The sequence below is a fragment of the Populus euphratica genome, unplaced genomic scaffold, assembly GCF_000495115.2.
Source record: "Populus euphratica unplaced genomic scaffold, PopEup_1.0 scaffold40.1, whole genome shotgun sequence".
In the NCBI taxonomy this organism is placed as follows: Eukaryota; Viridiplantae; Streptophyta; class Magnoliopsida; order Malpighiales; family Salicaceae; genus Populus; species Populus euphratica.
This window is the reverse complement of record NW_011499912.1, coordinates 148,365-156,537: the sequence shown is the minus strand read 5'-3', so window position 1 is coordinate 156,537 and position 8,173 is coordinate 148,365.

Below are 8,173 nucleotides of genomic sequence, written 5' to 3'. Positions count from 1 at the left end.
TAATTTTCTGCGGTTCTTGTTACTGCATTCACGGGTGGATCAATATCTTCATCCCTGAATTCAATAACCATTACTTAATCTTTTACACATTCACATGAAAAAAAATCATACTACTCTTTACATATGTTGTCAATAATGATCAAAGTATGATAATGATTTGTTAGGAGTTTATGAAATTGAATAAATTTCTTATAAAGGTAATCTCACAGAGATTTGATTTTTTCTTAGTATCATGCCATTTTTTTAATTATATTATGAAAATGTATGTTTTAGATATATTTTATTATTTCTCAACTTATTTGGTTATTGTTAATGATATGTCTATATGTTGATCATGTCCTTTTATATAACCAAATTTATTAAAACTATTGATTCTAAAAATTAAACATTATTTATCCAATTAAATTATTTTAAAATAATAAATATCTAAAATCTAATAGATAATAAATAGGTTATATTATTGTTTTTTTTAATATAATTATGCTTATACTATCATGTATCTGAATTTTATAGATATTGACACGACTGAAAGATTGATGTCTTCTCCCAAGTGCAGGAGTGTCGAAGTAATAAATAACCCGGCAAGACCAGGGTCGAACCACAGGGAGGTTAATTGTACAAATTATCAACAACAGTTATACAACAACAATAACAATAACAATAACAATAATAATAATAATAATAATAATAATAAAAAAAAAAAAAAGAAGGAGAAGAAGAAGATGATGATGAGAACTTTGAGAAGGAATATTAACGTAAAGATTTAACAACGATAACGATAAATGTCAAGGTTAGAAGATCCACTAATGGTATGTCAAACAAGTATAGTATAAACTCTTATTAGTCAATTGGAAACCACACACAAAGGAGGTTCCAATCAGATTATAGATTGTTAACATGATTACATTAGTCATCTTATTCGATTAATGCTACTACTTGTAAATCTCGTCAAGCATTCATGATTATAACTTATGTTAACAACAAATCAAGTTTCTTTCATAGCTCAGGTGTCGGTTATACCATACAGTATGAGCTATGAAAGTGCCAAGCATTTGTTATACAAAGTGTTATACAACATAAATCAAGATTAGTCATTTAACAAGCAAAGTATTAAAGAGTGAACAAGATAACAAATACAAAACATGTTAGTATCAAACATTAAAGTCCATTTTGACTTTACACTATACTTATTCTTACACCATTAGTGTAACATTTTCACCTTGACATAATAAACTTAGCTAGACATAATGAAAGAAAGAAAAATAAATAAACAAAATAAGAACATAAATAAGATAAGAGTTAACAAAGCAAAGGAAAGGAATTGAAAGGCATAAACTTGATATTAATGAAAGCAAAGCATAAACATTAAAAAAAATACAAAGAGAGAAAGCAAGAGCATGATCTTGATCTGGACACCAAGATGCCTAAATGCATGGCAAATGCCTCCTTTTATAGGCCAAAATTAGGAACTATTGATTTGATGACTAATTGATGAGTGGGTGGTCAACTCTTGATTTGGTGACAATCCTTATCTTCTCTTGTCTGCCCAAAACATCATTGATAATGTCAAAATTGGAGCCACTTGAAACATGAAATTTGTAGGCAATTATCTCAGCTTTCTTGTGTAAACATTCAGCTCATTTGGACTTCTAGAACTCCAGATATGGCCAAAATACTGAACAGTGCTCGGGCTAGAGGACAGATTCGGGCTTCTTTGTTGTTGCTACAATTTGGACTTGAAAATGGCCTTTTCAGATCTTAGGCTCCATATGAAAGTTGTAGGACTATGTCTTACCTTTCCATCCATATAAAGTAGACCTAAATCTGAGATCTATAGCACCAGATATGACCCAATTACCAACAGTGTTCTGGTTTGGATTGCATCGACATCTCTTTTCTAATTTTAGTCATCTCTTTGCCCTTGCAATTTAAGTTCTTAAAGTCATCAATCAATCCTTTCATTTATGTGATATGCCTGTATTTAAAATGAACATTTACTATAAATTAAATGTATCTTATATTATTAGATATATTATTATAAAACATGTTTTAGTTAAGGAGTTATTGATACTTCAAATGCAAAATGGTGATATAAAACCATGATAAAAATGCACTTTTAAGTACTAATCACACCTCCTAACCAGCTTATTACTAGTCCCTAGTAATCAAAGTGTTAAAATAAGAAAAACAATTTTCAAATTCCACAAAGCAAGGTATTCATCATTTAACTTCCATTAATCTATCCAGATAAACAAACTCTTGCTAAATTTATATACCTGCTCAATATCTCTTAACAAAATATTCATAAACCTTTCTTTTGTGCTCAATGTATCAACACATAATTATGGGGTTTTTCTTGGAAGAAAACAAAATTTTTGTTCTAATGTTTAAGGTTAACTTCCTTGGGTTGAGATTATTATTTTTGTCTTTTTTCTTTTTTAAATATATATACATTTAATTTAAAAACACCATGCATCTTTAACTCATGTAACGAGCTTTTGGTTAATGACTCCCAGACCAGTTGGTCTTAGGGCATTAGGTGTTAAGACACCCCTACGAGCTTAGTAACTCGGGTCGCAGATACTGATATGTAGATAGTGCAATGTTTGATTTCCTTAAGCTTTTCTCCTCAATCCATGTAACAAGTGTTGGGCCAATAGCTCCCAAGTCAGTTGACTTTAGGGTATTAGGTGTTAAAACACTCATTCGGGCTTAATTGCTTAGGTTAGGGAGGCTATGAAACCAAATTTATCTACATTTTTATTATTATCAATTTTTTTTCTTTTTTTATTTTTTTTCTTTTTTTTTAATTATATACAATCTTTTTCCCTTAGTTGTTACCTTTAACAAAAGAACATAAATAATATAATAATCCAATATACAACCCACAATCATATGTTAAAGTGTGTGTGTATAAATTAAGGTTCAAGAATACATGTTAAATAAGTATATGAGCAGAATTAAGTGATAACAATGTGAGAGTTTGTAAACCTGAATATTTCAAGAAGTATTATGATAGACCTTATTAAGAATGGTTACTAAGATGCGTCTCAAGAGTCACTTTAACAAAAGAGCTTCTTTACTCTGTCATCCTAGTAACAACAATTATGCACATACTTTATGAAATGGAAAACAATTTTTTTTTTATCAACTACTACCCTCTCCCCCCAACTAAAACAAGACATTGTCCTCAATGTTCTAAGGTAGAAAGATAGAGTATCGAAGATATCACCTGAAATAACGAACATTGACAAACCTGAAACACACTTAAACAAAAATAAGAAATAACAAAACACAATAATAAAACAAAACAACACAAAAATTACAAATGAAGACTCAAATCTAATCTAAGCTTTTTACGGTTTTCCTTAGATGACCAATTTATACGATTTATGGAGGGATCAATTACAGGAATGAAAGATTATAGTTGGTCAATCAATTGTTCAGCAGTGGCAGCAGAGATTATGATTTGTCTTGTAGAAGATGTTAGAAAGTCCTGTTCCACAGCATGATCAAGAAAAGACAACAACTTATCATAATAACCATTAACATTTAACAACCTATGGGTTTATAGTGAATGTGCAGTTGGGCCCAAGAGGAAATATGAAAGATCTCTTCCAATGTGCCTAGACCACCTGGTAAAGCAATGAAGGCATCAGCATGGTTAAACATTGCATTCATTCGAGCTAACATTGTGGAGACCTGAAGTTCCTCTCCAATTGTTTTTCCAATGATGTCCCCTTGTGCTAAAGCTTCGGGGACAGCCCAAAAACTTGACTACCTCCTAAAAATGCAGCTATTGACACACCTCCCATTAACCCAAGACTGCCTCCCCATATACTAAATGAATCTTTCTCTCAGCTAGCACTTGACCAAGATGATTTGCTGATTCTAAAAACTCCTTTTCTTTCCCAGGACTAGATCCACCGAAAACACAAATATTTCTTATATGATGACTTGAGGAACTTGTCATTTCTACACACTTCTATATTTGTTGAATGTATGGGTTGAGTAGAAATGAAAGGAAGGAAGAGAGGGTTTTATAGATGCAAACTTAGAAAGGTAATCATAACACCTATATGTAGGGCAGCTAGAGTCTCACACACTCTCTCTCTTTTTTTATTTATTTATTTATTTACTTTTAAAAAAACATGTGTATGTACAGGTAATTGTGATTGTGGCTCACATCTTCCCTTGGTTTTATGTCCAAGAACGGCTTAAACACCCTTTATAGGTCGGGGATAGGCTTCCCATCCAGTTTTCTTAAAAACTGGCAAATAGGGTCTTTTTTAGTCAGATGCCCAAGACTAAGTTGAGCATGTTCTTTATGAAATAGTGGTCATAAATCATGAATTACACGATGCACATCTCCACTAGGATGCGTCTCAAGAGTCAATAGAAGATTATCTAAAGACTCCTTACTCAGGCCATTCTTAATGAATTGTATTTTATCTTCATGGTTTATAGATACCATTCCCAAAGAACGACATTGTGTATTACAAGTCCATCTAGCACATCGATGACAGACTTTCAGTCGTTTTGCATGACGTTTCTTTGTAAAACTGCTTTTACCTGTTCCAGGCATGTGTGAAATAAAGGAGTTAAAGGACTCACCTGATAATCGAACCTTTGCTTCAATCAACCAGCGAATATCTTCAGGAATTCCATGATTCATTAACAATCTCAATCTTGCACATCTAGCACGGTAAATTTTTGTAATCGCATTCTAAGGCAGAGCGGGAAAATACTTTTTCAATTTTTAAAAATTAGTGTCCATTTTCAAATGAGAATTGGAAGAGAGATTCAAATAATTGCATAAATATATACACAAATATCAGTTATTGTGGGAAACTGAAAGAACCGACTTAAGTCACGAAGTACCGTTATCCGCCATTTAACCGGGGTGAGAGAAACTAGCAAAAATCACTCAAAAACGAAACACAAAAACAATGTGAGAAAAACAAAATAATCAACCTTTATCTATAAGATCATTCCAACCAGTTGATTCATTTTCACTAGGAAACTTATCAAAGTAAGCTTTCAAACGATGTCCATTTTCCTTAAAATCATTGTCATTCATTGAATTCTCAATATCATAGGCCCTATAAGGATTGCTCCATCTTGATCTTAGCTCTTTAGGGAATGCATAAAGTTGAGAATTATAAAACAAAACTTTTTGACCAGTATCAACTTTTTGACAATTTTCACAAGTTTATCAGAATGCATGCGTGTCCTTGAACATGGTGGGCCAATAAAATCCATTTTGAAAGATTTTTGCAGCTGTCTTTTTTGACGAGAAATAACTTCCACATGCTTCAGAATGACAAAGTTTAATGACACTACTTACCTCATTGTCGGGAATGAATCTTTGAAATATTTGATCAGGATAATATTTGAATAAGTTAGGGTCATCCCAATAAAAGTTCTTCACTTCGTTCAAAAACTTTTCTTTGTCTTGAGTACTCCAATCAGCTGGCAAATCTCTTAAAGCAAGAAAATTGATATTTTTATCATACCAAGGCATTGGACTAAGAGAAAGTAAGGATTCGTTAATAAAGTAATCATCGATTAGTGTGATGTCAGATGTCGAATCTGTTGTCACTGTTGACAAAAGATTCGCATCAATATTTTTGGTGCTTGTTTCATCCATGATTTCTTTCTTAGAATAAATCATTTGCAAATCTTCATATTCATCTAACTTATTTTTACTTAAAGTAGATTCAAGTTGATCATAAACTAATTCGTCAATATGATCTACTTCTTGTAAATCATTATTATCTCCAGGTTGCTTGTAAATGTTGAAAATATTCATCTCCAATGTCATGTTTCTAAATGATAGCTTCATCAATCCATTCCTACAATTAATTAATGCGTTAGAGGTTGCAAGAAACGGATATCCTAAAATAACAGGAAATGAATTACATGTTTCAACAGGTTCTGTGTTCAAAACAATAAAATCCACAGGATAAATGAATTTATCGACTTGTATTAACACATCTTCAATTATTTCTCTAGGCACTTTTACAGATCTATCAGCAAGTAAAAGAGATATAGAAGTTGGTTTTAACTCACCTAGATTGAGACTCTGAAAAACTGAATATGGAAGTAAATTCACACTAGCACCAAGATCAAGTAAGGCTCTTTAAATTCACACTAGCACCCTGAATATGGAAGTAAATTCACACTAGCTCCGAGATCAAGTAAGGCTCTTTCAATTTTATGCTCTCCAATAAAGCAAGAAATTGTAGGACAACCAGGGTCTTTATATTTCAAAGCATTATTGTTCTGAAGAATAACACTTGCTTGTTCGGTTAGAAAGGCTTTCTTTTTCACATTCAGTTTCCTCTTCACAATGCATAGATCTTTCAAAAATTTAGCATAGGAAGGAATTTGTTTAATAGCATTCAACAAAGGTATATTGATTTTTACCTGTTTGAAAGTTTCAAAAATTTCAAAGTTATGATTGACTTTCCTTTGTTTGGTCATGGCTTGAGGAAATGAAAGTACTGGCAGAGAATCAGTCTTTTCTTTGCAATTTTCAGATTCAACCCCTTCCTTACGCTTAGAGATTGACTCATCATCTTTCTCATAAGGTTCAAGAGAGGGTTTTTCAATAACCTTACCACTGCGCAGAGTAGTGACTGATTTGACTTGATCCATGTGTTGGTTTCCGGAATTACTTGCATTTGCATTATATTGCCCCTTGGGATTTTGTTGTGGTTGAGATGGAAACTTACCTTTCTCTTGGAAACTGAGAGCAGATGTTAATTTTGCAAGAGTATCTTTAAAATCTGTCATGTTTTGAGCAAGTTGAGTATTGATTGTCTCTTGCTTTTCAATGAATGCATGCAATGTTTCCTCAAGATTTCTTCTAGGAGGTGGAGCATAAGGAGGTGCATATCCATGAGAATTTTGGAAATTATGGTGTGCTTGAAACGGTGGTTGTGAAGTTTGTGCATTGTTGTTCTCACTCTTCCAACTGAAATTTGGGTGATTCCTCCAACCAGGGTTGTATGTTTGGGAGTATGGGTTGTGGTTGGCCCTTTGAAAACTGTTTAAAGCATGGGCTTGTTCATGGAGACATTCCTTAAAAGAAGGCAAGGTTGGACAATCGTTGGTTGAGTGTTCATTTGTTTCACAGATTTGACACACAATGTTTTCAACAGATTTTAATTGACCACTCTTTTTCAATTCTAGTGCCTCGACTTTTCTAGCTAAAGATGCAAACTTGGCTTGAAGGTCATGATCTTCCCTAAGGTTGTACATACCTCCACTAGATGTATGAGGTTGAGTTTTACTCGGTGCCTCATAAGTACCCGCGGTGTCCCAATTTTGAGCATTTTCAGCTAACAAGTCTAAGTACTCCATTGCTTCATCAGGGTCTTTATCTTCAAAAGTTCCATTGCACATCAATTCAACCATTTGCCTATCTTTAGGTGTTAACCCTTCATAGAAATGTGAAACCAATCTCCATGTTTCAAAACCATGATGAGGGCAAGTACTAAGCAAGTCTCGATACCTATCCCAACATTGGTAAAATGTTTCTCCTGGTTTTTGAGTGAAAGTAGTGATTTGTCTTTTGAAAGAGTTTGTTCTATGAGATGGAAAAAACTTCTTTAAAAACTGTTGTTGCATTTCATCCCAAGCACGAATGGATCCTGGTCTTAAATTTTGTAGCCATGTTTTAGCTTTATCTTTTAATGAAAAAGGAAAAAGCTTTAATCTGATGGTGTTCATGCTACAATTTAAATTATTATATGTGTTGCACACCTCCTCAAATTCCCTTAAATGCAAGTATGGATTTTCCAATTCCAAACCATGAAAAGAAGGTAAAAGTTGAATAATACCTGGTTTAAAATTAAAATGAGATGCATCAGGAGGAAAAACTATGCATGATGGTGCACTTGTTCTTGTGGGATTCATGTGGTCTCTAAGTGTTCTAGCACGGTTATTCTCATTATTCTCATTATGAAGTGATTGATTATCTTCTTCGGCCATATTTTCTGAAAATGATGAGGATACCCTACAAAGTCTACCACTTGATGTACGTGACCACACTCTCATGCACGTGTAGGAATAAAATAAAAAGAAGAACAACAAAGCAAAAGAAGGAGGAAGAAAACAAAATAAAAAGAAACAAAAGAAAAGAAACAAAGTTATATACAAGAAAAGT